We start from the raw sequence: 16875 nt of genomic DNA, 5'->3' as shown, positions 1-16875 counted from the left end.
AACATTTCACGGTTTACAAGAAGCTACTGACAGTCTGCAGTCAAGAATGTACGGAGTTTTATAAGACCACAGACAACTTCTGACCGCAATGGAATACAAGTTTCGTGGGCAACGCCCAAAACAAGTTCACATGTCTGGGATGTGATCTAGGTAGAAGTCTATAATATGACTGGGGCCAGTCAGGATTCCTTTTCATTCGTGGGTGAAGAGTTTCATGATTATTTCAGTAATTCTTGCTTGTTTTTGTATGTGTGTGTGGAGGTAGTAGGAGGGGAGAGAGTCTTCTTGTGATTACATACATTTCAAACCTACGTGGGATACAAGAGCATTGAAATATATAGATCAACAGAAGACCTTGTCATAAGGTAATGGCCTATACATTATCAGATGTTCCTGTGTTCTTATGTATATGGAGAGAATATGTGAACAGAATGATGACTGAGACCAGAACTGAGAAGAACACATTCAAGACTGAGGCAGATCCCAACACACACACACACACACACAAAGTGTCCAGTGGAGACTGCTTCTTAACCACGTTACCTCAACTGAAAGAAAAAAACCGATCGCAGTGGAGTGACGTGACTATAAACTATGAATATTATAAGTAATTTATTCTGGTAATTTGATAAATTTGCATCTAATGGTTGGTTGATGTGATGGTCTCCATGTTAGCTGGGGTCACAGCTATAGTTAGTGTTGCTGCCCTCGTACGTCTGGTCACGTGGGGTCAACACCTGCGCTAACCAACCAGCCTGTCTGTTGCTCCGTCAACCCTCACGGAGGACTGTCAGTGAATCCCGTTACGTTACGTTACGTTATCTTGTTGGTCACACATAATGATCAAACGTCTTACGTAACAATTCACATTATCATTATAAATGATATCTTCAAGTAATCAATGTTGTACAATGTATTGTTCTTCATGTATCTTACGTTGTCACGAACAGTGATCAACACATGATCCATCGCTCCCCAGCTACCAAGCTTCAGGGTATCGCTCCCCAGCTTGATGGTAGAACACGCTCCCCAGCTTGATGGTAGAACACGTCCACAGCTTGATGGTAGAACACGTCCCCAGCTTGATGGTAGAACACGCTCCCCAGCTTGATGGTAGAACACGTCCCCAGCTTGATGGTAGAACACGCTCCCCAGCTTGATGGTAGAACACGTCCACAGCTTGATGGTAGAACACGTCCCCAGCTTGATGGTAGAACACGTCCACAGCTTGATGGTAGAACACGTCCCCAGCTTGATGGTAGAACACGTCCCCAGCTTGATGGTAGAACACGTCCCCAGCTTGATGGTAGAACACGTCCCCAGCTTGATGGTAGAACACGTCCCCAGCTTGATGGTAGAACACGTCCCCAGCTTGATGGTAGAACACGTCCCCAGCTTGATGGTAGAACACGTCCCCAGCTTGATGGTAGAACACGTCCCCAGCTTGATGGTAGAACACGTCCCCAGCTTGATGGTAGAACACGTCCACAGCTTGATGGTAGAACACGTCCCCAGCTTGATGGTAGAACACGTCCCCAGCTTGATGGTAGAACACGTCCCCAGCTTGATGGTAGAACACGTCCCCAGCTTGATGGTAGAACACGTCCCCAGCTTGATGGTAGAACACGTCCCCAGCTTGATGGTAGAACACGTCCCCAGCTTGATGGTAGAACACGTCCCCAGCTTGATGGTAGAACACGTCCCCAGCTTGATGGTAGAACACGTCCACAGCTTGATGGTAGAACACGTCCCCAGCTTGATGGTAGAACACGTTCCCCAGCTTGATGGTAGAACACGTCCCCAGCTTGATGGTAGAACACGCTCCCCAGCTTGATGGTAGAACACGTCCCCAGCTTGATGGTAGAACACGCTCCCCAGCTTGATGGTAGAACACGTCCCCAGCTTGATGGTAGAACACGTCCCAGCTTGATGGTAGAACACGTCCCCAGCTTGATGGTAGAACACGTCCCCAGCTTGATGGTAGAACACGTCCCCAGCTTGATGGTAGAACACGTCCCCAGCTTGATGGTAGAACACGTCCCCAGCTTGATGGTAGAACACGCTCCCCCAGCTTGATGGTAGAACACGTCCCCAGCTTGATGGTAGAACACGTCCCCAGCTTGATGGTAGAACACGTCCCCAGCTTGATGGTAGAACACGTCCCCAGCTTGATGGTAGAACACGTCCCCAGCTTGATGGTAGAACACGTCCCCAGCTTGATGGTAGAACACGCTCCCCAGCTTGATGGTAGAACACGTCCCCAGCTTGATGGTAGAACACGTCCCCAGCTTGATGGTAGAACACGTCCCCAGCTTGATGGTAGAACACGCTCCCCAGCTTGATGGTAGAACACGTCCCCAGCTTGATGGTAGAACACGTCCCCAGCTTGATGGTAGAACACGTCCCCAGCTTGATGGTAGAACACGTCCCAGCTTGATGGTAGAACACGTCCCCAGCTTGATGGTAGAACACGTGCACAGTATACATGAGTGAGGACGGGCGGGAGGGGCACTGTATGCCGGGTCTGTACATAACGTCTCCCGGCCATGTCCACACACATGTGGTTATGAACTGTATGCAAATTGTTACGTTCAGCCTTACTTTGATGTAACAAGAAAGTTGTCATTCATGGAATATACTGGACTAGTTAGCTTGATATATGATATGTATGTTTCAAATATGTAATATTGGTCGTCGGAATTTTTTTTCGTGTGTGAGATCGCGTGAGAGTGTGGAATGTCTTCGTTGTGTGGTCTGTTGGTAGGTGTTCCTGTAGCAGTTCTAAGCGGGTCAGTAAACAATGTGGCATTAAGTCATTATATGTTCTTATTCTTGGACGAAAGTCACCTTCGTTATTTACGCAAGGTCTGTGCCAAGCTGACCTGGCTGCAGTAATGACTTCAAGCGAAGGAACGCACCAAGGACATGCTTGCTGGCTCGAGGCAAGCAGACACTTGAATGCTGTTATGACATGGGAGGCTTGCGTGCTGGCCTGGCACCAGCCAACCTCTCCTGGACATTATCGAATGCCATCTACCATCCTGGGTTTATTTGCTTCCTGCTTCATAGTCACGAATTTATATATCATTATCATTATGATTATTATTATCGTTATCATTATTATTGGATGTTGATTATATGCCGATCTCTATAATTGAATAATCGCATTAGAATGTTTTGCGACGGTTATCATGATTGAGCCAGTGTTTGTTCTATATATATATTATCACAAGATCCAGTACTAGGAGTGTAGTCAAAATAACAGTAAATGATACCAAACATCCACACGACAAAATGATAACAAAACATCCACACGACAAAATTATAATTTTGAGTTAAAGAATGTAAGGATGAATTTCATCTGCCTCACTACACTGTTACACTTGACCCACACAAGGCAACCATTTAATGATCATTTAGAATGTACGACGTCACACACGTAGCTCTGGAACGCGAGAGGAAAATCTAGATGTGTTGTGTGGGGACATGGACGGAGGTTACGGGTGCCTGTGAGAGAAGCAGAGGAGGGATCTGGCTGCGCCATCTACCAAGATGGATGATTGATATCTCACAGGAGTCAGGTCCTCGACGTGATGCCTCGCTCGTAACCAACTGCTCTGGCACAGGTTTCAGGCGGCACAGCACCTAAGGTGAAGGAGGAGAGGTCGGGCGCAGGTGCACCACGGGCCTGCCAGACCAGAATAAGCTTAAGTTGATGGCTTCCTCACCTGCCCCGTCCACATCGTAACGCCTTGTGCACCAGAGACACTTAAGACCTTCTTACATTCCCTTGAAATTAAGGGCAGGCAGGTCTTGTAGAAGAATTAGGTGAGAAGTAAATGAGTCTTCAGCCAGATATTTAGATATTCTGGGCAAACATTGTAAGTCTGATGATATTTGAACAAGTGAATTCTTGAACATATCAAGATAACATTTTACGGAGCAAAATGAACTTGAGACAACATGTGTGCAATTTGTTGCTCGACTCTGACGACTCGCACATATATTTCCACATTACGTTTTCTGTCAACTTAATGACATCTTAAGTTATTGTTTTATGGTGTTTACGAGCGATTCCGAGGCCATGGTTTTCTCGGAACTACACCTCCAACATCCATCTGTGTCATGCGTTACAACAATTGAGTTATATTGTTCTCAGTTGTCTAATTCCGCACCAAATACCAGATGTAAACTTATTATCATTAAGGTTGTACCATCTCCCTACCCCCCCACCCCCCGGGCAACAGCTGCCGTCATAAGTGGCTAAAAGTTAACTACGGTGGAGTACGTGGGTAACATCTACCTCAGACACACAAATATGAAACCCACACAACGTGGGTTTCATATTTTCATGTCTGTTGTACGTGTATAATGTTAACATATATAATGTTATACGTATATAATGTTAACATATATAATGTTATACGTATATAATGTTAACATATATAATGTTAACATATATAAAACATTCCTTAAAAGATACATTCTTTGCAATGACCTCAAGATTCTGATGTTGGCAGGAAGTGGTCTGTGGATATCCAAACCGCTGAGAAGAAAACTTTGCTGATACCAAACTGCTTCACGTTTCATCATGAAGCAGAGCTCACTCACACGACAGATCCACACAAGGTCAAGACGCTTCTTAGTTCATCTTGGATTTTGTCTTTACTTCGAAGTTTTTGATTTGTTTCTCCAAGTAAAGCGAGAACATTATGTATTGATTCCCTGACCGATGATCATTCAGGATTAATATCATTACTTAGTGCTTCTGCATAGTACAGTACAGTACAGTACAGTACAGTACAGTACAGTACAGTACAGTATAGTACAATACAGTACAGTATAGTACAGTACAGTACAGTACAGTACAGTACAGTATAGTACAATACAGTACAGTATAGTACAGTACAGTACAGTACAGTACAGTACGGTACAATATAGTACAGGAGATCTACGGTTCAACATAACGTTAGTCAGGAACAATAAGAGATGTGACTTACCTTGCGACCTGGTGTACACAGAGCCATGAATGTGAAGTTGTCGAGCCTCGTGCTGATCCATCCTACACAGCACGACTCTCATACCTGGAACCAAACCAAAGATAAATACATATATGTACAGTCAGTAAAAAATGTCTGTTTACCTCAACAGTGTTAACAATATGACACAACGGACGAAAATATCTGACCACGACTACTTCTCTGTGTGGCCTGTGTTGTCCTGCTCTCATTATGATCACTGATCAGATTACTTTTACATGCACAACGTTAACATTGATCCCTCAAGACTGCTAACTGATTATAACATCAGGAAATGTACAGAAAGATCAATTATGAATAACATTTGTTCTCGGATCATGGAATACGTTTGAGCCATATATTGTTATGTTACTATGTGGATTAAAACTTGAAGTATTTTCAAGATTTATATCATGATTTATAGGAAAGCGAGACAACCCGTTGCTGATCATACTTTGATAACAGTTATTACCCCCGCCCCCGCCCGCCCCAGGCTGAATGAGGTCATGTAACCCCGGTGACATGGTCGGTACCATAGCTTCCCTCAAGTCAGGTCTTGTGAGTTTCTCACGCCAACATCGCACTAGGCGTCAGTTACCACCCACCCATGTCTACGATGGCCGTTGTTAGAGTTATTTTAGCCGAATCTGTTTATACCAAGGCTGCCCAAACGTTCTGGTGACAGTGGAATATATGGATGTTCAGGGAAACAATTTTCGACGCCCCGCGATGTATGGTCAGAACTTTGGTCCTGAGCGACGTAGAAAGATGTTCCTTCAGGTTACAACATCGTCCTCTGATGCTAGTCACACATCATCCAAAATTTCAACCTATCTCTCTCCCTCCTCTCCCTGATACAATATAGATCTTATTTTCTTACATAGTTTTTCAATCGTGTATAATGATTGTGATTTATCATTTCTTATATTTCTATGTGTGTTGGATCCCAGGGATTTGATTTCATATCATAGACACTTCGGGAATAAGGAAAGAACATTTATTATAGAAATTGTGTAAATATCTGTACTACTCCAGTGGATTTCAAAGGGATCGGATGTCTGTTCTGATTACAGTATGACAGATATTTCATAACATCACAAGTTTTATTAATAATTTGTTCAGTTCCATGCCTGTCAACTCATCTTCAAAAGATGAAACACATGGAAAGTGATTCTCTGAAGTTTCCATTTCCTGAAGTACGACAACAACATTGGAAGTTTGCGATCATCATCCAGCACTGCCCATGTGTGCCTCCCTCCCTGCCTGCCTCACCCAGTATGTTCGTTTTCACCTGCCGTTCGAAACAATGTTCGAGACAGTGTTAAGTCATCACTTTGATAACCCGGACATCGGTACTGACAGAGACTACTGCTGCTTCGGTCTGCTATCAGAAGGTAACGGAGTTGCATCAAGCTTAGACCATCAGTCCAAATGGATGAAGAACACGGAATGTTAACCTTCAGTGAGTAATAGGAGTGAAGCAGGGCGGGTCCTGATACTGCCGCCATAGTAAGGGAACATAGTGTGATCCAGGCTACTGTTTACAAATGGTGTAGTGAATCCATGAGCTCGGCCGAGGTCACGAACACCAAACCTGAAGCAGAGCAAGAAATTCTTGCAGTCAGTAGCAGCGGATCCCGTCGCCAGTGTAGCAGCTGTCCAGGATCTCCTTCACTGTCTAGTTCTACAGAAGAAAACCATGTTCACAAGGTCGGCGTCCACTACAGATCAACCGTCATTAAGGAAAATCTGGACGAGAGAGCCCGTGTGAACAGCCTCGGGTGCGCAGGGCGTTACTTGAAGTGAGATCCAGAGTTTTCGTCAAGGATTATTCTCACAGACGAGAAGACCTTCACAACTCAGGCCACAACACTGCTGGCCACCACATCAGACAAGATACCCTCGGCAGAACATCAACGAAGTCACCAGGAGCGGCCACGTCACCTGCAGCGTGTGGGGATGGATGAGGAGAGTTGGTTGTGTTTGAGGAAGATGAAGGTAGAGACGTACATGGCTGTACAGGAGAGTGTGGTGACTGCATCACCCACCGAGGATACTAGACGTGCAGGTAAGACATTATTTTCCCGCTATGGATGACAGTTTCTGATTAGTCTGTTTCCTGTTTCATTTGTTTGGACATTGATTGCTATGTTCTGCTAGTTACTGTGTTGACTTGATTTCACAAGACAGTAGACAGGGTGTCAGTGTGAGGATCTTGTGTTCATGTATCATCCATTGTACCAGTGACCTTCCTCATGTATGTTTGATGTTGTTACGTACGTCATGTGTACACAAGTTTGTTCGTCTGTCCAGGAATCCCCGGGTCACGACTGTTGTGTCGGGTCAACAATCATTTATGAGCACATGATATTGAGAGGTATTAAGTAAGAACTGGCTGGCGGGGCCATGGTGGAGGAGCAGAGTTGGAGGGGAGGTAACTTTTCAAACTGGACTCGGGGGAAGTTGGGGGTGGGGTGGGTGGGGGGGGGTAAGGTGGCGTGTGTTGCTGTGGCCGTTGTCAACATGTGTTGCTCTGGTGGTGTTGAGATGAGAGGAAGATGTGCGTCAAGTAATCACATGGTTTCTTTGTAATATTTCTGACCATATTGACCACTCGCCACTTACTTCATGGTGTAATGTTACCTCAGGATGTCAGGCTGGTTGAGTTACCAGTAAGTCTTTATTAACCGTATACGTCACTGTTGTGCGCACATGTTGGGTGTGATGACGTCACACATGTAGGGACATCGTGACAGTAACATGTGAGGCGGTACGTTGTGGTCAACCTTCTGTTATGTGTTTCTGAAGGGGAAGCCCACAGGATACCCCGACACATTCCCTTCCTCTATTTTTGGTCTTTCAATATTTCATTGAGTAAATATATTCAGTATTCATACATCACGATACTCATACAGTCTGCACACTATACATGTAGTAGAGTTGATGATGACAAGGCTTAAGACGAGAGTGTGTGGTGGAGAGCAGGAGGAGTGGTAGAGAAGCGTGGCAGGTGCGTCCATATCGTGCATTTCAGAGCTCTGTTTTCTCAGCGTTGCCACATTATGTACTGTACCAGACATACATGTTTGGCCTCTGCTACGTTGTACCTCCCATTGTACATACATGGACAGTGTTTTGGTATCACTTTGGCCAGGTAACAGCTGCGCATGGCTGTTGTGTGGGGCAGCCAGCTGTGATCACCTGGTGTTCGCGAGGTGCCAGTTTAAATCTCCATCAGCTGTTGTTTATGTTGAGAGTAAGGGACGGTCATAGCTGCTGCTGCTGCCTGGTTAGCTTCCCTGAGGGACCTGTTTGTTGCATGGCTTGTTACTCTCCAGAATGAGGCTGGACTGTCTTGTGGTCTGCTCCCCGTGTAAGATACAAGAAAGAAATATGTCAGTTGACATGCAACGAAGAGACGTAGCTAGGACGCCATTTGGTAAACATGTGGCTGTATCTTCCCTGATGATGTGACTATTACACGAAAGTACACTTGGGAACTTATCGTTTCATTTTCCCGTGGACTCGTAGGAATATACTTGATCACGCGCTAAATTGTGATCCTTTCCAATATATATATTTCTGTTCTATTTTACTTTGTCGCTGTCTCCCACGTTAGCGAGGTAGCGCAAGGAAACAGACGAAAGAATGGCCCAACCCACCCACATACACATGTATATACATACACATCCACACACGCACATATACCTACCTATACATTTCAACGCATGCATATATATAAATACACAGACATATACATATATACACATATACATAATTCATACTTGCTACCTTTATTCATTCCCGTCGCCATCCCGCCACACATGAAATGACGGTCCCCTCCTCCCCGCATGCGCACTAGGTAGCGCTAGGAAAAGACAACAAAGGCCACATTCGTTCACACTCAGTCTCTAGCTGTCATGTATAATGCACCGAAACCACAGCTCCTTTTCCACATCCAGGCCCCACAAAACTTTCCATGGTTTACCCCAGACGCTTCACATGCCCTGGTTCAATCCATTGACAGCACGTCGACCCCGGTGTACCATATCGTTCCAATTCACGCTATTCCTTGCACGCCTTTCACCCTCCTGCATGTTCAGGCCCTGATCGCTCAAAATCTTTTTCACTCCATCCTTCCACTTCCAGTTTGGTCTTCCACTTCTCCTCGTTCCCTCCAATTCTGACACATATATCCTCACTCATTCTCTCCATGTGATCAAACCATTTCAATACACCCTCTTCTGCTCTCTCAACCACACTCTTTTTTATTACCGCACATCTCTCTTACCCTTTCATTACTTGCTCAAACCACTTCACACCACATATTGTCCTCAAACATCTCATTTCCAACATATCCACCCTCCTCCGCACAACTCTATCTATAGCCCACGCCTCGCAACCATATAACATAGTTGGAACCACTATTCCTTCAAACATACCCATTTTTGCTCACCGAGATAACATTCTCGCTTTCCACACATTCTTCAAACCTCCCAGAACCCCCCCCCCCCCCATGACTGACTTCCGCTTCCATGGTTCCATCCGCTGCCAAATCCACTCCCACTGACTCACTTCCCAAGCCCTCTCATCCAGAACAGACTGTATACTTGCCTCTCTCTCCAAAACTCTTGCATTCACCTCCCTAACAACCCCATCCATAAACAAATTAAACAACCATATATATATATATATATATATATATATATATATATATATATATATATATATATATATATAGAACACACACACACACACACACACACACAGAAAATGTTGTGTGTGTCAGAAAGATGGGCTTTACAAACTGGAAAGAAAAATTCTAAATACAATTTTCTTGCCTTTTAACAGCTTAAGTTTTAATTTTTGTTGGCGTAACATTAGACAGTTAGCCAGGTGGTGGTCGTGGTGGGTTGTGAGGGAGGTTATGTGTTGTGATAATAGTCAAGACAGCACAGCGGCCAACCTGGCCGACCTGCAGTCCGCGGTTAACATATACTGTGTCTAGTGTAGTGTAGTGTATAGTGTAGTGTAGTGTAGTGTAGTATAGTGTAGTGTAGTGTAGTGTAGTGTAGTGTAGTGTAGTGTAGTGTAGTGTAGTCGCGTCAGGACATTAGATGTGTCTCATTATCATGTCTTCCTCCTGCCTGCCAGACGTGTGGAATTTGATAGCCGGTCCTTAGCGGCAAGTGAGATTAATGTTAATTCGTTGTTTCAACAAGTCGTTGGTGGGGTTTAACTGAACATTTCTTGAGAGGTTACAAGATGTGTACTTTGTGTCAAGCTTATTTACTGTTTTCCTTGCACTTCAAGATTCACTGGTTAACTTGAAGCGAATCATACGCTTGTTTTGTGGGTTGGAACGGAATTATAATTATTATTATTATTATTATTATTATTATTATTATTATTATTATCATTATTATCATTACTATTATTATTATCATTATTATTATTGTTGTTGTTGTTGTTGTTGTTATTGTTATTATCATTATTACTGATGTGGCCATGATAGAATTTGTTGGTCTTTTACATAGGCGTGTCCAGAGGTGATTGTTTGTCGTGATGTTACTACCACACAGGAGGGCCATGATGATACTGAGAGAGAGAGAGAGAGAGAGAGAGAGAGAGAGAGAGAGAGAGAGAGAGAGAGAGACCATTCATATATACTATGGAGGAACAGGTCTGACCACGTATCATAGACCAGCTACTGTGTGCCAGTGGTCCTGTATAAGAGACCAGCTACTGTGTGCCAGTGGTCCTGTATCATAGACCAGCTACTGTGTGCCAGTGGTCCTGTATAAGAGACCAGCTACTGTGTGCCAGTGGTCCTGTATAAGAGACCAGCTACTGTGTGCCAGTGGTCCTGTATAAGAGACCAGCTACTGTGTGCCAGTGGTCCTGTATAAGAGACCAGCTACTGTGTGCCAGTGGCTTCGACAGTCATTAACGTGTTGTCACGAGATGCGACGCCCCACAAGCCTCTATTTCACGCCCACGCTGTATATATCCGTCCCCCTCGCTGGGAGCCCCGCCCGTACTACCCAGATTAGCCATTGGCATCTTTCTCCCCTTCACGTAAACTGCTATAAAGGGAGATTATTGTCGTTGCTGTGTACCCTCTCCCCAATTTCTTTCAGAGTCTGTCTCGAGGACCGGGTGTAAGGCTGGAGGGTCCAGCGTGGTTCGTGCCGTCCCTAACACAGCCATGTTCCATGATATGTGTTAAAGAACTGCAAAGATTCTCCCAGTGTTAGGAAACAGTCTTCCCGGGCAGATGGGCCTCTCCTGACGCCTCTGTGGAGATGAGTGTGAGTAATAGCGCGCCCGGGGCGGGATGTTGGTGGGGCTGCACACTCAATATTCTGGTGAGATATGGCCATGGTCGATGTCACGACAGATCTGCTCTCCTCACACACACACACACACACACACACACACACACACACACACACACACACACACACACACACACACACACGGTCACACAAGGTACAGGGAAGATATCACCTGAAGGTCTGAAATTGTGATAAGTGGTCAGTAAAGTAGTTTACTTATGTTTTCGTATGATAGTTGAAAGTAAACGTTTTTATGAGCTTGTCTCGTAGGCTCTGTCCCGCTTTTGATAATCCACCAATAACGTAGTAATAAAAGCGAATCACTGACGAATATTTTCTTATACAATAACTTGTAAAATCTAGTACAGAGTAGCCATGCTTCTGCTCGTGTGGATTACTCATCTCTTGGCATCGGAGTTTATTAAGTTCAAGGAAGTGTACTACGGTATTGCCCACATCATATCCTCCGCTGCTTGCTTGACAAGAGACATACACAGCTTTATAATGGAGCCACATATGTTGCAGTACGCATGACGCCTGAAGTTATCATCCACACCAGGTGTGTCAGAGCTGCTCATCTGATATAGAGCAGAGCCCAGGACTTTGTTAGAGCTACCTATCAGATATAGAGCAGAGCCCAGGACTTTGTTAGAGCTACCTATCAGATATAGAGCAGAGCCCAAGACTTTGTTAGAGACACTGCACCCTGGAGACATTGCTCCGTCTCTCACCAGCACATGAACCATAAGTCGCCAGTAAACTTATAAGTTTTCGGAATCAGACGTAAAATGGAGCAAACTATTTTTCGAATATGGAGTCCACAAGTGGCGGGTCTCATAAGCCAGGGAAGGAAGCGGTGATGACCTCACTAATGTGGTATGCCACAACCACTAGCACAACAACTATGACCCATGCATCATACAGCCCCAGAGGTGCATATTGCCTACCGGCGAACACACTTTTACACCCTCAACAATTCCTCACGAGGAGACAAAATACGCCTGAGCTGACACAGCAAAAACACTTGTTTCGTGAGACCATTAATAACTTGTGAAGCGAAAATATATAACTTGACGAGTTCTTTTAAGGAAGACCAGGTCCTCTACCTTACTGGGAGACCAGGTCCTCTACCTTACTGGGAGACCAGGTCCTCTACCTTACTGGGAGACCAGGTCCTCTACCTTACTGGGAGACCAGGTCCTCTACCTTACTGGGAGACCAGGTCCTCTACCTTACTGGGAGACCAGGCCATCTTATCAAGATGGATGCCACTGGTCTGGTTCAGTACAGAACTAGATAACTTTATGAGGCATTTTCCTTGAAAGTAATGGAAATGAACTTCCTGGTTAAATATACGAAAGATATTGTAAAAGTGCGTGTGTGTGTGTGTGTGTGTGTGTGTGTGTGTGTATTATGGGAGAGGTAATAATCATTAACTTACGTTAATCAATGTGAAAGTATCCAGTGTATGTACGCTCACATCCTGATTGCAGAGGTTCTTCAAGTCACACTATCAGCTGTTCTTCATGTACGTGTTCAGTAACTGTGTCCCTCCATAAGCAGGGGATGGGTGGGGTGGCGACCTCAATATATATTTATACAACCCTCCAGCGCTGCGCCACCATATCCTAAAATAAGTATATTGGGCGGAGTTGTGGGTGGGAGCCGGGCCCCGAAGCCATGGGTGGGCACCTGCCGGTCTCCCTTCCCAAGACTAGCAGGAATACGACCAACACACACACACACACACACACACACACACACACACACACACACACACACACACACACACACACACACACACACACAGAGCCTGCAGAACCTAGCGTGCGGGGTGACTGCTGATAGTGGTAGGACGGAGCCAGACAACCCCAGAGTCAGGTCGACCCACATCTTAAGACATGAGTCTGTCCTCCACTGGTGCTGGTGGCTTGGTAGCTCATGAGTTCCTCTGGTGCACCACAGCTTAACCGTTACATATTAACTACCATTTACAGACGGAAATGTCCACTGTACTGCCTTCCGCTGTACTGCCTGCCGCTGTACTGCCTGCCGCTGTACTGCCTTCCGCTGTACTGCCTTCCGCTGTACTGCCTGCCGCTGTACTGCCTTCCGCTGTACTGCCTTCCGCTGTACTGCCTGCCGCTGTACTGCCTGCCGCTGGGTCTTTTGTAATCCCTGACTGTAATGTGTACGTATGTGTCCTCGTCAAGGGTCGAGTGTGTACTCGTGTGTCCTCGTCAAGGGTCGAGTGTGTACTCGTGTGTCCTCGTCAAGGGTCGAGTGTGTACTCGTGTGTCCTCGTCAATTGTCGAGTGTGTACTCGTGTGTCTTCGTCAAGGGTCGAGTGTGTACTCGTGTGTCTTCGTCACGGGTCGAGTGTGTACTCGTGTGTCCTCGTCAAGGGTCGAGTGTGTACTCGTGTGTCTTCGTCAAGGGTCGAGTGTGTACTCGTGTGTCTTCGTCACGGGTCGAGTGTGTACTCGTGTGTCCTCGTCAAGGGTCGAGTGTGTACTCGTGTGTCCTCGTCAAGGGTCGAGCATCTTCCTGCTTCACCATAACGCTGGCGTTGTACGCCTGACTTCCCTGGAATCCTCTGCGTATGATGGTAGTTGACCTCTGAACTTAAGTGTTCAAAATCTAATGTTTCTTTTTTGTTTCGCTCTTTCTGGTCCATCATTCCACGAACACTACTAACTATGTGGCATTCTTTGACTGTGTGTCACCGTGCCTGCCAGGAGGCTGTGTCACCCCTGCCAGGAGGCTGTGTCACCGTGCCTGCCAGGAGGCCGTGTCACCGTGCCTGCCAGGAGGCCGTGTCACCGTGCCTGCCAGGAGGCCGTGTCACCGTGCCTGCCAGGAGGCCGTGTCACCGTGCCTGGTGGGAGGCTGTGTCACCGTGCCTGGTGGGAGGCTGTGTCACCGTGCCTGCCAGGAGGCCGTGTCACCGTGCCTGCCAGGAGGCCGTGTCACCGTGCCTGCCAGGAGGCCGTGTCACCGTGCCTGCCAGGAGGCTGTGTCACCGTGCCTGCCAGGAGGCCGTGTCACCGTGCCTGGTGGGAGGCTGTGTCACCGTGCCTGGTGGGAGGCCGTGTCATCCTGTATACTCTTACCTTCGTCCAGGATACTGAGCGTCCATTACAGACAGAGGCCATCGTCCTTCATGTTACATTAAACTAATCCTTTCCACGTCTGAACGTTGTAGTTCATCAACATCGTGTTAACGATCGTTCACACGAGACATCATGACATTTTGTGTTCAGTCGTCGCCTTCCACACACTCGCTACACACCTCCCTCTCCCTGCTGACCGCCCTCTTATGACCATTGTCTCCCTCTTCATACATCCCTCCTCCCGTTGTCTTCCTCTTCATACATCCCTCCTCCCGTTGTCTCCCTCTTCATACATCCCTCCTCCCGTTGTCTCCCTCTTCATACATCCCTCCTCCCGTTGTCTCCCTCTTCATACATCCCTCATGCTTGTCTGTGCACTGGTCACATAATGGAGATAATTTTTCTTGGAGTCTGACGAAATATATACCTTCTCTCTTGAAACACTTTTTCTGAGTGTACATGGATGACGGAGGATGATGTACTCCTCTCATGTCTGTGAGGACGAATCCTACCTCTCACCCTCCTTGACACACTTCACTCAAGAACTGTTCACTCACACTTCTCCCACGCCACGTCTCGCCTAACCTAACCTAACCTAACCTAACCTAACCTAACCTAACCTAACCTGACCTAACCTGACCAGCATTATTCCTCACAATACTGATTTTTCTCTTTACAAATTTGAAGGAAGTACTTTGGCTTCTGCCCATGAACGTAATTGCTTGCCTGTCTCCTGGTCTGGCTACTGTCCCCTGGTCTGACTACTGTCTCCTAGTCTGGCTACAGTTTCCTGGTCTGGCTACTGTCTCCTGGTCTGACTACTGTCCCCTGGTCTGGCCACAGTCTCCTGGTCTGGCTACTGTCTCCTGGTCTGGCCACAGTCTCCTGGTCTGGCTACAATCTCCTGGTCTGGCTACTGTCTCCTGGTCTGGCTACTGTCCCCTGGCCTGGCTACTGTCCCCTGGTCTGGCTACTGTCCCCTGGCCTGGCTACTGTCTCCTGGTCTGACTACAGTCTCCTAGCCTGGCTACTGTCTCCTGGTCTGGCTACTGTCTCCTAGTCTGACACTTCAAAAAACGTAAGTTCAGTGTTCCGTTCCTTCACTGTTAGATAGAGTTTCTACCATCATATTTTTTTTCCGACTCCAACTGTCTGTTTCCTCTAGAGACAGGTCTATTACCATCTGAGGAAAGAGACATGTCTATTACACATGAAAGACGGATAACACATTACATTTATTCCATAATACCAGTAACGACTCTTATCTAAGCATCAGTGTTGCGCCTTGACAGTTCTTAAGCCTCCTTACTTCCTCATACATTGAAGCTGTCGACATACAGTCCCTCTGTTGTCATTCCCTTTTTCTATAACTCTTATTTCCTCCCTTTCATCTGAGATGTCTAAGAGTGGGGCATCTTTGCGTCCATGTCATGTCATCTTCTATACAATGCTAAGTGATCATTTTTCCTGGAAGGTACAGTTGTCAGCGATACTAAGCACCGAGTTAAGACAAGTGGGTCATGCATAGTTCATTCTCATTACCTCTGAAAGTGTTTCTGATGTTGCCACATATAAACGTTCAGGTGGACATGGCTGCCAATATCTTCAGATAGGGATGGTTGGCAGTCACTCCAGATGGACATGGATACCAATATTTTCAGAGGGATACGAGTGCCAAAATCTGGTCCAGTTACCTGGAGTGGCATCGGCTTCAGGACTAGCATGCAGGTGCAGATCATGCCACTATATAGACACATGGTTCTTGGCGAAGGTACATCTTTGGTTATAGGAACAACGGCAGAGTCGTTTGATGTAAGGTCTTCCTTGTGTTCGTCCTGGATCTGGTTGTCAGAGATAACATTATGGGGGTGCAGGAGGGGTGGAGGTTTCCCCTGGGCTCAGCTGGGGTGGAGGTTTCCCCTGGGCTCAGCTGGGGTGGAGGTGTCCCCTGGGCTCAGCTGGGGTGGAGGTTTCCCCTGGGCTCAGCTGGGGTGGAGGTTTACCCTGGGCTCAGCTGGGGTGGAGGTTTCCCCTGGGCTCAGCTGGGGTGGAGGTATCCCCTGGGCTCAGCTGGGGTGGAGGTTTCCCCTGGGCTCAGCTGGGGTGGAGGTTTCCCCTGGGCTCAGCTGGGGTGGAGATGTTCGGGTAAAAGTTTTGCAGCGAGGCGACGGAGCGTGTTGCCAGAAGTCATTATTGTGGTCCGTCCGTCTCTTTAGTTATCAAGGAGCGGCGGAGACCAGCGTGACACACTCCGGAATGTTGCCGTCGAGACAAGCGCCGACAAGCCTCAGTACTTTGGTGTCAAGCAGGTCTGGTTAGACTCTGTGTTGTGGCCACTTGTACATCACTTGATGAAAGATAACGAGGTGGAGGTGTGTGTATGTGTGTGTGTGTGTGTGTGTGTGA

The 16875-nt window shown here is 46.6% G+C and overlaps 1 protein-coding gene across 4 annotated transcripts in view; it reads right to left on the bottom strand.

The window, feature by feature from the left end:
* LOC139745747 (DNA polymerase lambda-like) overlaps positions 1-16875 on the bottom strand; it is a 305248-nt gene that overhangs the window by 281775 nt on the left and 6598 nt on the right. For all 4 annotated transcript variants that reach the window (XR_011711928.1, XR_011711933.1, XR_011711931.1 and 1 more), the window contains exon 2: positions 5001-5084. The gene's annotated coding sequence lies outside the window, so the exon portion shown is untranslated. The remainder of the gene's footprint in view (positions 1-5000; positions 5085-16875) is intronic.

This window comes from Panulirus ornatus, chromosome 62 (genome assembly GCF_036320965.1).
Source record: "Panulirus ornatus isolate Po-2019 chromosome 62, ASM3632096v1, whole genome shotgun sequence".
NCBI lineage: Eukaryota > Metazoa > Arthropoda > Malacostraca > Decapoda > Palinuridae > Panulirus > Panulirus ornatus.
The sequence above is the reverse complement of the archived record's forward strand: the minus strand, read 5'-3'. Positions and strand labels throughout refer to the sequence as shown.